The sequence below is a fragment of the Phacochoerus africanus genome, chromosome 4, assembly GCF_016906955.1.
Source record: "Phacochoerus africanus isolate WHEZ1 chromosome 4, ROS_Pafr_v1, whole genome shotgun sequence".
NCBI classification, from domain to species: Eukaryota; Metazoa; Chordata; class Mammalia; order Artiodactyla; family Suidae; genus Phacochoerus; species Phacochoerus africanus.
Window position 1 is genome coordinate 76747633 of NC_062547.1, and position 14236 is coordinate 76761868.

The following is a 14236-nucleotide window of genomic DNA, read 5'->3' on the forward strand; positions in this document are numbered from 1 at the left end:
CTTCTGTAAATCTGAAATTGACCTAAAACAGTGTATTTAATTTTTAAAAAATCTCACCAATAAATAAATAAATATATAAAGAAATATCTCACCAACTCCTCTGGGAGTTACCTCCCTGATACCCACCTGATCTAGGTGACAGGAGGGCAGGCTCCTGCCTTAGGACCTCCGCACCTGCTCCGATCCTAACACATGTCACCCAGAGAGGTCACCGCCCAGCTCCTCAACCTCCACCACAATGTTCACTGCCTTGACAGCACACCTGAGCCACTAAACACGCTCCCCAAGGGCACAGTAGTGGTCCCAGGCAAAAACACAGTGACCATCTGGTGAAGGAACACAGAGGTGGAAGAAACAAAGGGCAGAGAACGAGGAAACGCTAAGGCCTCAGTAAGCCTCAGTTGGCCTCTGCCTCTCAAACTATCAGAGATAAAAAGGAGCCAGCCAGAGCATGGGGGCAGGGCACCTGCACTGATGCAAACCCGGCCCCCCAGCCAGGTGAGGGAGGACACCTCCTTGCACAGCAAGGAAGCCAGATGTGCAGCCTACAGAGCGTGTGCCCATGGGGCAGAGGCATTTCCCCCACCACTCCACACCTGGAATCCCATCCTGCCCCCTGCAAGTAGGGGCCAACTTTCCTGAGAACAGTGAGGGAAAGGTGAGGGGCGGTTCTCACCACATCCTCTAGCCTGGGGCCAGTGGCCTGGACCACCCTCAGGAGTGTGAATGGCCTCCTCCAAGTGCTAAGGGCAGTGCCAGCAGACGCACGGGCTGGAGATCTCATGGCCTTAAGCCCTGGAGGGACACACAGGGAGGAAATGAAAGGCCCAAAGCACCTGTAAACCCACCAGAAAACAATACTGCCCATCTCCCCAGCTTCACTGGGGCAGATGGAGTGTCACCCACCCAGCCAGTCCAGACCGGCTCCCCACCCATACATGTGCCCCAGAGCCAGCAGGTCCCTGGATAAGGACTCTGCCCTCTTTTCAGCTGCCGCACAAGGCAGCTGCCTTCCAGGAGGGACAGCCAGCCCCTGCCCAACCCTGGCACCTGTGTCCCACCTGGAGCTTCCTCAGGCTTTCCTACAGGCCTCCCTCCCAGACAACCCCAACCCTCACCTGAAGCTGGTGCACCATGACCCCACTTGGAGGCTAACAGGCAGCAGTGGTGCTCTGTCCACAGCAGTGGGAGCACCAGGCCGTGGGGCACAGCCTCTCGAAGGGGGAGGATCTACAGAGAGTGGCCGGACCCCACTCATAAACACCTCCTGCTCTTCAGGCAACTGGAAGGGTCTCACTCAGGTGTGAGTAGTGCCCATCTCCTGGGTTCTGAGTGACTTTTCAAAAACATCCCTTAGGCTTTGCCGTCATGTCTGTTTTTCTCAATGTGGGAGTGTCTTGCTATTGAAAAACACCGAGAACAAGGCAGCGGCCTGGGGTATCACACGGCCTGTACCCGTGGCCCCGTGGGCCTATCAGTCACTCTAGAAGAGCAGGCAAGGGAGGCCGGCCCGTCTGTGACATCAAAGGGCAAGACCAGCTGCAGCGCCCACATGCTCCACACAGCTGGCATTCCAGAAAGTGCAGGGCAGAGGGAAAAGAGTCTTCCAGAAACTGGTCAGAGTTCACAGACTGAGGAGGCAGAGATATCAAGATAAAAGGTCAGACCCCACCCAGGACAGGAGAGACACTGTGTGAGGCCAGGATGCAGACCCTGGAGGGGGAGCCGGTGGGGACGTGGAGAAATAGGACCCTCAGCCACGGCAGGTGGAACATGAGATGGTGCAAATGCCACGGAAAACAGTCAGCGGTTCCTCCAAAGTTAGACATGGAGTTATCATGCGATCCAGCCACGGTGTACGCTTGGGAGAACTGAAAACTCGTCCACACAGAACCTACACCTGCATGTCCACAGCAGCACGACTCATGTCAGTCAAGAGGCACATACCACCCAGATGTCCGTCAACTGAAGAGTGAATAAACACACGTGTCCTCCACACAAGGGAGCATCACTCAGCCCTGAAAAGGAGAGAAGCACCAACACCCCTACCACATGGACAGACCTGGAGACAACGATGCTCAGTAAAAGAAGCAGACACAGAAGGACACAGCGTGGGATTCCATGGATGGGAAACATCCAGAACAGGCACATCCACAGAGATAGAGAGTAGGTTCCTGGGGCTTTGAGCCTTTCATTTCCTCCCTGTATGTCCCTCCAGGGCTTAAGGCCACGAGATCTCCAATCTTTTGGGTTGATGGAGTGCTGCAGAATTAGAGGTGATGGCTGAACGATTAAAACCACCGAGACGTACTCCCTAGTGAGCTTTATGGTTGGTGCACTGTATCCCAACTAGAGACAGTGGCAAGCCTGGGACCTCAGCAAAGCTATCTGGAGGGGCACGGAGAGCAGGGCTTGGCAGAGGCCCAGAGAACAGGGCTCATCCAACACAGATCAAAGTCCAACCTGCGGGGCGGCTGCCAGAGCCACACCTCCTGCTCCCAGGGTTTAAGCAGCTTCTGTGACAGACACAGCTGTAAATATCTCAGAGAAATAGAGAGGTGTGTGCCCACAGGAAGTAAAAGACGCAGAAACCAGTGAGAAGGTGGGGAGGGGAGGAAGGGCTGACTCACCGCCTCTAGCTCAGTCCTTCCCAGCATCCCTGGGCTGAGGTCCCCCCACAACTGCCCAGCACAGGCTTAGTCCCCAGGTCCTGGGGCACCTAGCTCAGCATCAGGAGGCCCAGAGAGACTTGGCAGCTCGGCCTGTGAGCAAGCAGAACTTGGTCCCCAAGATCAGCGGAGAGCTGCAGAAGCCCTGCTGCCTAGAGGGTGCAATCACTAGATGCCCGGCCTGCCCCAGACACTGAGAGGCGTGGCCACGGCAGGGCCTGCAGCTGGCTGGGAACACCCCCACTTCATCACCAAGGTTCCACCCCACACTTCGTCAGCCAGCACCCACCGCACACCGCAGCCCACCTTCCCTGAGCCCAGACAGCAGGCTGACACCAGCCTAGGGTGCCCAAACATAGATAAAAACAGGCACCCTGTTAACAAGGAAATTCTGATAAGCAACAAAAAAGTTTTAGCATTAAGTATATCCCACACACTATTTGGGGTATGTTTACACTAAGCAATTTATTTTCTTTTAGGGCTGCACCCACAGCACGTGGAAGTTCCCAGGTCAGGGGTCCAATCAGAGCTGCAGCCACTGGCCAATGCCAGAGCCACAGCAACGCCAAATCCAAGCCGAGTCTGTGACCTACACCACAGCTCAGGGCAACACTGGAGCCTCAACCCACTGAGCAAGGCCAGGGATCGAACCTGCAACCTCATGAGTACTGGTCAGATTCGTCTTCGCTGAGCCACGACAGGAACTCCCGCCTATGCTAAGAAATTTCTAGTGGTTTGCCTGAAACTACAATTTCACTGGTCACCCTGCACTCTTATCAGCAACATCTGGCTTCGCATAACATCAGTGCTGACAGCCTCCCACAGGATTCTCACTGGGTCTCTAGAGCACTGATGTTTTCTACTCGAGTCCATATTTGTTAAAGTCAAGATTTCCAATGAACATTTAGCTTCCAAATGGTGATGAGCCATGCCTGTATAAGACACACACTCAAAAAAAGAAGGACAACATACCGTCTCACACCAAGATGTATTTAAACATTTGACCACACCTCAAATACAGCAAGTCAAACAAAATGGACAGGACATCACCTGTCACTTTCTGCTTTTTACACGGGCAGTTGCAAGCTTTCCACTTTCCACAAGGCAGAGTCCTATGTGCCTTGGGGGCTAGGCTGGGCCACAGGCATTGCTCGGGACCTTGAGACATACCTATGCCTCCAAAACACTTGCACTGCCCACAAGGCGGCACTGCTGTGACCACTTCAGACAGGTAAGCAGCCGGGCATGAGAGGCACCAGGCAAGGGGTATGAGCCAGGGAGCAGCTATGGAGGGAGGGAGAGAAGCATCCACTGCGGCCCGGTGCTCTCCAAACACTAGGGGAGATGTCTCCTATCTGGCTCCCCACCCTCCAACAGCCACAGATGCAACCCCAAGGTTGCAACACCTGCAGAGGAGGCCCAGGTCTCCCAAGCAGCAGCCTGGAGGGCAGGGTCGAGACCAGGAAGGAGCAAAGGATCATCTCAGGACAGCAGGGTGGCCCGAGGTGAGTGGGAAGACAGTGCCCGCAGGGAACCCTGGCAGGCCACCCAGATGAGACAGTTTCAGGTCCAGATGTGCTGTATGTCCCCAGGACTCCACCCACTGGCTCCCTCCCACCCGCCTCCATACTCTCAGTTCCTGGGGGCAAAGGCAGGCCCGTGGGGGCCCAGAGATGCATGCAGGGAGCCCTGAGACAGGCACCCACAGGTCCCTAGCTGCAGCTCACCACAGTGCCTCCTCCCCAACACTGGTCAACACCAGGGACATTTGCAGTCATCACAACTAGGGCTGCTCTAGAGAATGACTGGCCCAACATCCATGGTGTCGTCCACAGTGACAAGGGGAGAGGTGGGTCTAGGAAGTGTCCCTGGCACAAATTCCCACTAGATTCATGGTCGCGGCTTAAGGAAAAGGCAGCCCATGACTATGGCCCTCCAGGGGAGGGCAGGCCCAGGCCAAGGCTAAGCATGCCCCAAACTGCCACCTGCTGGTGTGAGCTGGCGGGGGGCGGGGGGAACAGGGGCAGCACGAGGGTTTCTGGGTGCTGTTGCACTGATCCGGAACCTCCTGGCCCGTCCATGTTAAGCAACACAAGCAGCTGGCTGCAGGGCAAGCCAGCCTTCTGCAGCCTAGCCCACTGTGTTGAAGTTTCTGTAAGGACACCAGTCTTCAGTACAGCGCCCAGAACAATACCTAGGCCGACTCCAGAAGCAGCAAGGAAGAGTGCCCTCAGGTGCCTGTTCCCACTTACCTTCCCCCCACCACACCCTCCACCCCTTCTCTCCCCAAAGCACCTGGTCTTTCCAGAATTTTCTGCCTGGGGTTCTTAATCTCAGCCCACACTCCACCAACCTGCCCCGCAGTCCTGGCTGGGTCACCTCCTGGGCGCCCAGCAGAGCCCTACTGTGCCCACCAGCCTGGCCCTGCGACCATGGCAAGGGCACATGACTATGGGAGAGCCCCTCAAATGCTTGTCATCTCAGGTGACCTCTGAATTGAGGTCCCACAATGAGCACTGCTGCCCTGCAACCCCAAGTCCTCGGAGGGAGGGAAGATGACAGTCATTCCGGAGGATCACACCAAGCCTGGCTGACACCACCTCCAGGAGGGAGAAGATTCTAGGTAACTGAGGAGTCACCATCAAACGCAACTTCTTAAAACTCTAAAGTACATCACAGGTCAATGTAAGGTTGCAACACCTAACAGCATACATCTATTTCTATTGTAAACAGTGATCCCGCCATGACCCAGGATGACCCCGCATGACCTCGGCCAGATGGGGCACCCTGTCAGGGGAGGCTCTGAGCCACCGCGAGGAGAGCAGGCAGCTCTACTCTTCCCAGGATGCAGTGTAGCCTCACAGTGCTGGGGGGAGCGGCAGGGAAGAGAAGTCTCACCCCACAGGCTTAGGCACAATGAGACTGTCCTCCTATCCCCTGGTCACTGCCCAAGTGAGGGACCCCTGTCCCTGTGCTTGCCAGGACCCCTCGCACTCACATGCTTTGCAGGCTCAGTCTCCCACTGCGAAGCGAGGGACTGGTCCTCTGGAATTTAAGCAGATAAAAGCTGCAAGAGGACTGTGTACCTCGGCCTATCCCACCAGGCAACCTAACTCCTGACGCTTGCTGGAAGAAACTCACAGGAAGGGCTGCATGAGGAAGGACTGGGCACTGCGGGCCCAGATCCATGGGGGCGTTGGGGTTCCGAGAAGGAACAAACGTGCCACCACCAACTACCCTCCCTGAGAGTCCCTCCCATCCTCCTTCCTTGCGTGGAAGAAAGAGCAGGAGGGAAACAGGATAGGTGTTCACAGGCCCCTGCGGGCCATAGGAGCCCAAGGAATGAGTGTTTCCGCCACCACCTTTCCACTCAGGCTCTGGCCAGTGGGCACAGGCGTCCCCAGGATCACAGGTCCATGGCCGGCCTCAGCAGACCCCAGGTCCTTCTACCGGAGACCACTGAGGCCTTACTCCATCTTGTCTGTAGGACGGGGACTCAGAGGGAGGGGGGTCACCCAGCACAGCCCTCCAAAGCTCATGAACAGAGAGGGGCAGGGGTGAAGCTGCCTGAAGGGGAGACCTGCCGCACCTATGAGGCCTGGTCTCAGGCATGGAAAAACACCACCCAAAGGGAATCTTTCCAAGCCAGTGGCCAGAACTTTCCGGGGTGAGCGCACTCACTGCCTAGATCACGACAGCAAAGCCCCCATCAGGCTGACAGCCCTAAGCAGACAATGGACACCGACACTGACATGACCCCAACCAGCACACAGGGTTCCTTCACAAGGGCCTGTTTCCCATTAGGGTTAAAACAAAATTGGCTCACTCCCCCCACCCCGATTAAGGCTGGCACCCCGGTCATGACGCCCCAGCCAGCCTCCTCCCCAGCCCGCAGCCTGGTAATGTCTCCCAGTAAGGCCTCCAAGGACCTCAAGGGACTAAGACCCAAGAAGTTTCCACCCAGAGAAGAGACCCAACCACCCCACAACCACACAGAGAAACCCTCCTGCTGAGGTGGCCTGGGACTGCTCTGTAGTAACTCAGGATGTCCACTAGACATGCCACTGTCCCTAGTGTAGCTTTGCGAGGACTGGGCCCACCCGAAGCACTTGCTCAGACCCACCAGTAAATCCTCAAGGACACAGGTGGCCCTGCAGCTGTCCAGAATGCCTCGGCTGGCTGGCTGGCTTCCCCAGAGCTGGGATGAGCAGATAGCTTTCAGTTTAAAAAAAACAAAAACAAAAACAAAACCTCACCTACTTCCTCTTGCAACCAAAAGATAATTACTACGTAGTGAAAAGGAGAAGGTTCAGAGTAGTCAGTGTGCAAAAAGGTCTACCATCACAGCTCAGAGCCAGGTACTGAGGCACCCGTTCCCAGCCTGCTTCAGGGAAATCAAAGAAACTCAGAAGACCTGAGAGCCACCTGCACACAGAAATGTCAGACGCGTACCTGACCACTACTGTGTGGATGAGGGTCCATCAGCTCCTTCAGATCTTCTTCTCTCCAATGCCAAGTCAGTGGGCACAAATGACCCCCTAGCCCAGGAGCCAGCCGCCCCCATCCCCGGCAGCGGGAGACTCGACCTACACCCACCACTTCCAAGCGGCCTTCTTATTCCATTCTCTGGAGGCAGGGCCACAGACAGCACTGCAGGGGTGGAAATGAACATCTGGGGCCCTGATGTGTGCACCTGTGGGTGCTGTCCTCAGCCCCCACCCATCCACCCATCCACATGCCTGCAGAGCCCAGAGCAGGCCACAATTTGGTGAAGAGACAACACAGAAAAACAAGCTCCTGATGACAACCACAAACTTCCCCCTTTCAAACCTGCAGCCCAGATCAGTCTGTTCTCAGGGGCTGCCTCCAGCCCCAGTAAGCACCCCCTTCACTATCAGATCAATCCTCCTACAGTCAGTTCTGCCCCCCAGATCAGAGCCCCTATACTCTCCCACTCATCTCTCACGGCCAGAGCTACAGAAGTCTCTGGAGGCTGGGAAATGCCAACTGAGCTTATCTGTGTCCCAAGAAGGCAGAGAGGGCCCCTGAGGCCCCACAGAATGAATATGTGGACACCTCAGAGTCCCAGACACCGACCAAGCCTAGGTCTCCCGGTGGAGGGGGCAGGGGAGAACATACTGGACTCCACCTACGTGCACAGAACCCTCCAGGCTGTTTCCTGCAAACAATGCCATCCGGAGGCCAAGGGAATAACCCAGCTGCCCAAAGCCTACCCAGGACGTCAGAGCAGGGCTTTCTCTAAGGTCCCCAGCCCTGAACGTGAAAGTGTCCCCTGAGAAAACTGGGGCAGAGAAGACAGGGGAAGTGCTGTCCCTGGCAGGGCACAGACGCTACACCCCCCCCCCATCTGAAGTGTTTCCGGAAAACAAAGCCGGTGGCGAGGGCGGAAGGGGGAGGCGCAGCCAGGCGAGAGCCAGGAGTTCCTGAGCAGCCCAAAACAGATCCTCCAGACCAGACCCCTCTTGCTGCTCCCCCCCCCCTGCCCCCAGCCCCCGGCTCACCCCCAAATCCTGCAGAGCCACAAAGGGGCAAGTGTGCGGCAGCGTAGGCAGCAGCCATGGGCCCAGGAGAGAGAGCTGGAGGAATAGGAGGACATGGGAAGTGGACAGTGTGCTTGAGCACTAGGGAGCAGTGAAGAAGGGAGGAGGGGTGGGACCGAGAGAGAGTGGAGGACAACAAAGTCTGGAGCGAGGGAACAGTGGGGAATACTGAGGTCTGGAATGAAGGATCAGTAAGGAGCTGTGAGGTCTGTAGTGTGCGGATGAGTGGGAGCGAGAGGTTGCAGGGCCTGATTTTGGGGATCACTGGCAAGGTCTGGAGTACAAGGGAAAAGGGTTGGAGTCCAGAGTGTGGGGGCTAGTGGGCCATAGGGGCAGTGAGGTCGCAGTTTAGGGGTCAGTGGGAGAGCAAAGCCGGGAATGCACAGTTCCACAAGAGCAGAGTTAGGATTCTGGGGGCCCCTGGGGTGCGGGAATGCCGGGGGAACGGGGGTCTGCGGGATGCGGGGGTCCGAAGCGCGGGGTGTACGGGCGGCGGGATCCAAGGATCCGTGGGGGTGGGGCCGCAGGACCGGGGCGCGTGGCCGCACCGCCGGCGAGGGCGCGCGCGTCGTTACCTGACGGCCTCCGCCGTGGCTGTGGCTGTGGCCCCGCGGCCGGGCGGCCGGGCTGGGCGGCCCGGGCTCCCTTAGCAGCGCGGCGCGGGACCCCGCTCCGGACCTTGTTCGCGCTCCGGCTCTGGCGCCCGCTTGGGCCCCCGCTCCCGCGCCGTCGGCGCCGGCCTCCGCATGTTGGGCGCGGGCCGTCCCCGCCGCGCGGGCGCCCGGCTCGCCCCGGTCTCACAGCGTCGCCCGCGGCCCGCGCTTACGCCGCCAGCGTCGCGGGGGAGGGCCTGGCGCCCACCGCGCAGCCGCCGGAGGCCGTAGGGCGCGCGCGTGACGTCACAACGCGAGGCGGGACCCGGCGGCGCGCCCGCCGCTTTGCGGCAGCGGGCGACGCTGCGCGACGGCCGCCACGCTTTGCGGCTGCCCCAGTGTGGCTGGGCCGCAGCCTGGGGGACCACCGGAGGTGCGCGGCCGGGAGGGCGCGCACGGACGGGGAAGGAGCGGTCCCCAGTCAACCCTTCTGGGGGGCGGGGCTGTGGCCCGCGGTCTTGGCCCGCCCCCACCGTTGCCATGGAGACGCGTGGCTGGTCACTGAGACACCGCCCCACCGCGCTTCTGTGGCGTCAAGGTCTCGCCACTTGACGTCACGGTCGGGCGGTGCCGCGGGCGTGGTCAGCGCGTGGATAAGCCAACTTCCGGGGATTGCTGCGGGAGACTTGCTGGGTGGGGTGGGGAGAGCTGTGTAGAGTGATAGGCTAGCGACGGGGCGGTGCTTCTCCGAGCCAGTAGGAGCTGTGACATAATCGAGGAGCCGAGGAGGGTGTCACTCAAGGCACTGGTCCAACTGGACCTTCCCCTGGGCCTGCCGCCCGAACACAGGCCCTAGCAAGCAGCTGGCGCTCAACAAGTGTAGTGTAGAGTACTCGCTCATGTACTGTCAGTCCATCCTGGACCTAGAAAAAGCTTGGGTAGGGGGAGCTTGGCAAGAACCCCGCAGTGAGGCCCAGCATCACCCAGGACAGGGCCTACCCGCGTGGCCCGCGTGCCTCCTGCGGGGCATTTTTAGTGTTGAGGGAAACTCATCCATTCACGTCTTTATTAAGTGCCTGCCAGCTGTTCTGAAAATAGAATGGTGAGCTAAACTCTTGGCACGGTTTCCCAGCGAGTTCTCAGTCCTGAGCGAGGGGATGGACAGGACAGTGAATAAATGGACATGACCATTTCAGATGGTGTTATAAGCTTGCTTGGAGCAGAGTGACCAAGGGCCAGACCCTAAAGGCTAAAAGCTAGATTTGGCAGATGGAAGATTGCATGGTCTCTGATTTTTGTCCTGCTGTCCAGCAGACAAATTTGGGGAAGGAGAACTAAAGTAGAAGGAGATGGCAGAATGGCAACAGTTTAGGGCTTGTTCTGACCCAGTTCTCCTCTTTCAGCTCCACTCGCAATGTCACTACCTCCAGGAAGCCCAAGCTTTTTCCCCCATTGTCCTTTCTCGGTACAAGCTGACCCCTTCCAACCTGAGCCTTAACATAAAGGAGTGTGTTTGTTTCAAGTCACCCTCCTCCACCAGCCATACCAAACCAGGGACCACATCTGTTTTGCTCATTGCTGGGTCTGTAGGCACACACAGCAGGCACTCAGTCTGTGTGGTCATGGTGTGTGGTGAATAAATGAATGAACCAACTCCACAATCCTCCCAGATTCTGGAGAACTCCAGGTTTTACTTCCTCAGACTTCCCTGGTCCAACTCTCCTCTTCTATCCCTTTTTTTTTTTTTTTTTTTTTTAATCCTGCCATTTCTTGGGCTGCTCTTGCGGCATATGGAGGTTCCCAGGCTAGGGGTCGAATCAGAACTGTAGCCGCCGACCCATACCACAGCCACAGCAAAGCAAGATCCAAGTCGCGTCTCCAACCTACACCACAGCTCACAGCCCACAGCAACAGTGATCTTTAACCCACTGAGCAAGGCCAGGGATCGAACCCGAAACCTCATAGTTCCTAGTCGGATTCATTAACCACTGAGCCATGACAGAACTCCTCTATCCACTCTTTGAGATTTTTCTTGATTTTTGAGGAAGGCCTGTATTGATATGAACTCCCCCCCAAGAACTGCTTTTGCTACATCTTGTAGATTTTGTATGGTTGTGTCGTCTTCTTTTTTTTGTTTTTGTTTTTTAGGGCCAAAGGTGTGGCACATGGAAGTTCCCAGGCTAGGGGTCCAATCAGAGCTACAGCTGCTGGCCTATGCCACAGCCACAGCAACGCAGGATCTGAGCCATGTCTGCAACCTATCCCTACAGCTCATGGAAACACCAGATCCTTAACCCACTGTGTGAGGCCAGGGATAGAACCTGTGTTCTCATGGATACTAGTCAGATTCGTTTCTACTGAGCTGACAGGAACTCCAGGAACTCCTCCATTCTTAATGTTTAAGGAAATCTGCTTTCAGTTGCTCGGCTTCCAGGGGAGCAGGGGACATGGTGGCCTCTTCTCCAGAGATATTTGAGCCTTAAAAGGAAGCTCCAGCCTTGATCCTGTAAAAGATAGGGTGGCTTGTGCAGCTGAAAGAATGTAGAAAGGGGAGTTCCCATCGTGGCGCAGTGGTTAACGAATCTGACTAGGAACCATGAGGTTGCGGGTTTGGTCCCTGCACTTGCTCAGTGGGTTAAGGACCTGGCATTGCTGTGAGCCGTGGTGTAGGTTGCAAACGCAGCTTGGATCCTGCGTTGCTGTGGCTCTGGCGTAGGCCGGTGGCTACAGCTCCGACTAGACCCCTAGCCTGGGAACCTCCATATGCCGCGGGAGCGGCCCAAGAAATAGCAAAAAGACAAAAAAAAAAAAAAGAATATAGAAAGGCCATAGCTGGGGTTGGGTTGTGCCACCCAGTGGCTGTGTGACTATGAGTAGGTCACTGACCCCCTCTGGTCCTCCTCTGCTTCTAAGTTATAACTAACAATAACCCCCTTGGGTACATCATGAGAGTCCATGAATTAGTGAATAAAGAATTGCCAGCACAGGACCTCCTGCCTCAAATGAATATATATCTCTCTAATCACCACTTGAGATCTTTGAAAAAGCAAACAGCCTTTCAAGCTTCCTCTTTTTCAACCCACTTCAAATGTGGTCCACATGTTCTTGCTTCCTTTTGGCTTTGATCATGAGGACACCATTTGGGAAAGCTGGGGTGGCAAACAGCCCCTTTGGGACTCTTGATGAAATAACAAGAACATTGTAAAGAGGATGTGCTAGTCTCTCCATTGCCCCCTACCTCACTCCCCCATCCCAGAAAGTCACACAACATCCCAGCCTCCAAGTAAATCCCAAATAGCTGTGGATTTCCGGGAAGAGACAGGCGGGAAGCGCCCCCTTCTGCTCCTTTACCCTTTAAGAGGCAGCTCCATGAAGACACCTCAGGATGGGATCAGGGCTGTGTCCTGGTGTCTGGTGCCAGCCCACAGGCACAAGCAGGTGCCCCAGTGCATTTTGTCGAATTGAACTGAATTAGCCCTGCCTGCAGCCTGGCCTCTCCCCCAGTGGGACAAGGCCTTGGATATGTTGTTGTTTTTTGGGTTTTTTTTTTGTCTTTTTTGCCTTTTCTAGGGCCGCTTCCCACGGCATATGTAGGTTCCCAGGCTAAGGGTCTAATCAGAGCTGTAGCCGCCAGCCTACACCACAGCCGCAGCAATGCAGGATCCTTAACCCACTGAGCAAGGCCAGGGATCGAACCCGCAACCTCATGGTTCCTAGTCAGATTCGTTAACCACTGCACCACGACAGGAACTCCTGGACATGCGTGTTCTGAGGGTGAGCCAGCACCCTCACCCCAACCCCAATGGAAGAGAGTGTTCAACTGCAGGTGAGGCCTGACACCACAAGCTCACCCATGATTGGGACTGGAGTTCTCTTTGATCATCGTGAGCCACAGAAGGGAAACTGAGGCCAAGAGGACCCATGAGGGGCAGTTGTGCAGGAACTGAGGCCTTCAGGGTGCAAGGGCTCCTGGGCTAAGCAGCCAGGCCCCTCACTGCAGCCTTGGCAGGGCCTGGCTGGCAGATATGCCCACATCAGGATACCTTCTGCTCTTCCTCCTGCTCTGATGGCCAAGATCCCCCAGAGATGCTGAGTGGTGGCCCCACATCCTGGAACCCGAGACCATACTTGGAAATGAGATCTTTTCAGATGCAATAAAGGTAAGGAGGAAGCTGAGATCATACTGGATGTGGATGGGCCCTGGATCCCAGGATGGTGTCCTTGTCTGAGACTAGAGGGAGCTGTGAGGACAGAGGCACAACCTGGAGCTGGGAGACCAGGAAGGACCCTCCCTGGGACCTCTCGGACCCCGGGCATCTAGGCCTGGAGCTATAAGGGGTGAAGCCTTTGTTTAGGGCCCGGGTCTCTGGTCCTGTTATGGCTGCTCCAGCAGTCAGCCCCCTTCTTGACTTGGCCTTGGACCTCTCTCACCTCCATCCCATCCCATGTCCTACATCTCTGAGCCAACAGCACAGATCCAGTCCCCAGACCCAAGTGCCCACCATCCAAACTCCTATCCAGGCCTCAAATTCCATCTGCGCTGCCTGCCTGCCCACCCCAGCACTGCTCTCCATGCCCTAGGCATGTTCCCTACAGCCCAGCACCTGCAACCTCCTCATGTCCCTGATGTTCTTCCTCAGTATTTGAGGGGCAGCTGCATGGCTTTCACATTTATCCCCTCCCAGCTCAGGAGGGCAGAGCCCAAGAGAGCAGGGGTAACAGGCTGATTCCTGCAGAGATACAGCCTGCCCCATCCCCCCAGCTCTCTCCCAGCCTCCAAGGGTCACAGACAATCCTGGACTCGTAGCAGCATCATGCTGTCTCTGCCTCTGTCTCCATGTGGCCCCTGCTGGTGTCTGTCAAACATCCCCTCCTTTTTATTTTTGGCTGAACCTGCAGCATAAAGTTCCCGGGCTAGGGATCAGACCCATGCCATAGCAGTGACATCGGATCCTTAACCCACTGTACCACCAGGAAATTCCTGGAGGTCCCCTCTTATAGGACACTGGTCCTGCTACATTAGGACCACCTGCTTCAGTGTGACAGCCCCTTGGCGAATCACTTGTGCAAAGACCCTCTTCCCAAAGCAGTCCCATTCTGAGGTGTGGGGTGAGGACTTCATATGAACTTGGGGGAAAAGCCATTTGCCTTGGGTTTCATCTGATTTCTCTCTGCAGAGTTAATGTCGTTCCGCTGGCGTCCTGTGAGTAACAGACCTACCACCCTCCCTCGTGGGTCCACACAGGTGTCCACTCTGCCACCAGAGCCACACGTGAGCTGTCCGTATTCCAGCCACTTCTCCCATTATGTCTCCTTTATGCAAGTGGCACTGGCATCTCCTTTTCCACAAATTTCCTTTTTCAAATGAAAGCTGTTGAGCATGAAGAAAACGAAGCGATGGAAGTGGCAACTG

General features: G+C 56.4%; 1 protein-coding gene across 1 annotated transcript in view; it reads right to left on the reverse strand.

The window, feature by feature from the left end:
• Window positions 1-9026, reverse strand: part of CSNK1G2 (casein kinase 1 gamma 2) — a 35534-nt gene extending 26508 nt beyond the window's left edge. Inside the window, exon 1 of the mRNA XM_047777659.1 lies at window positions 8806-9026. The gene's annotated coding sequence lies outside the window, so the exon portion shown is untranslated. The remainder of the gene's footprint in view (window positions 1-8805) is intronic.
• Window positions 9027-14236: the final 5210 nt, after the last annotated feature.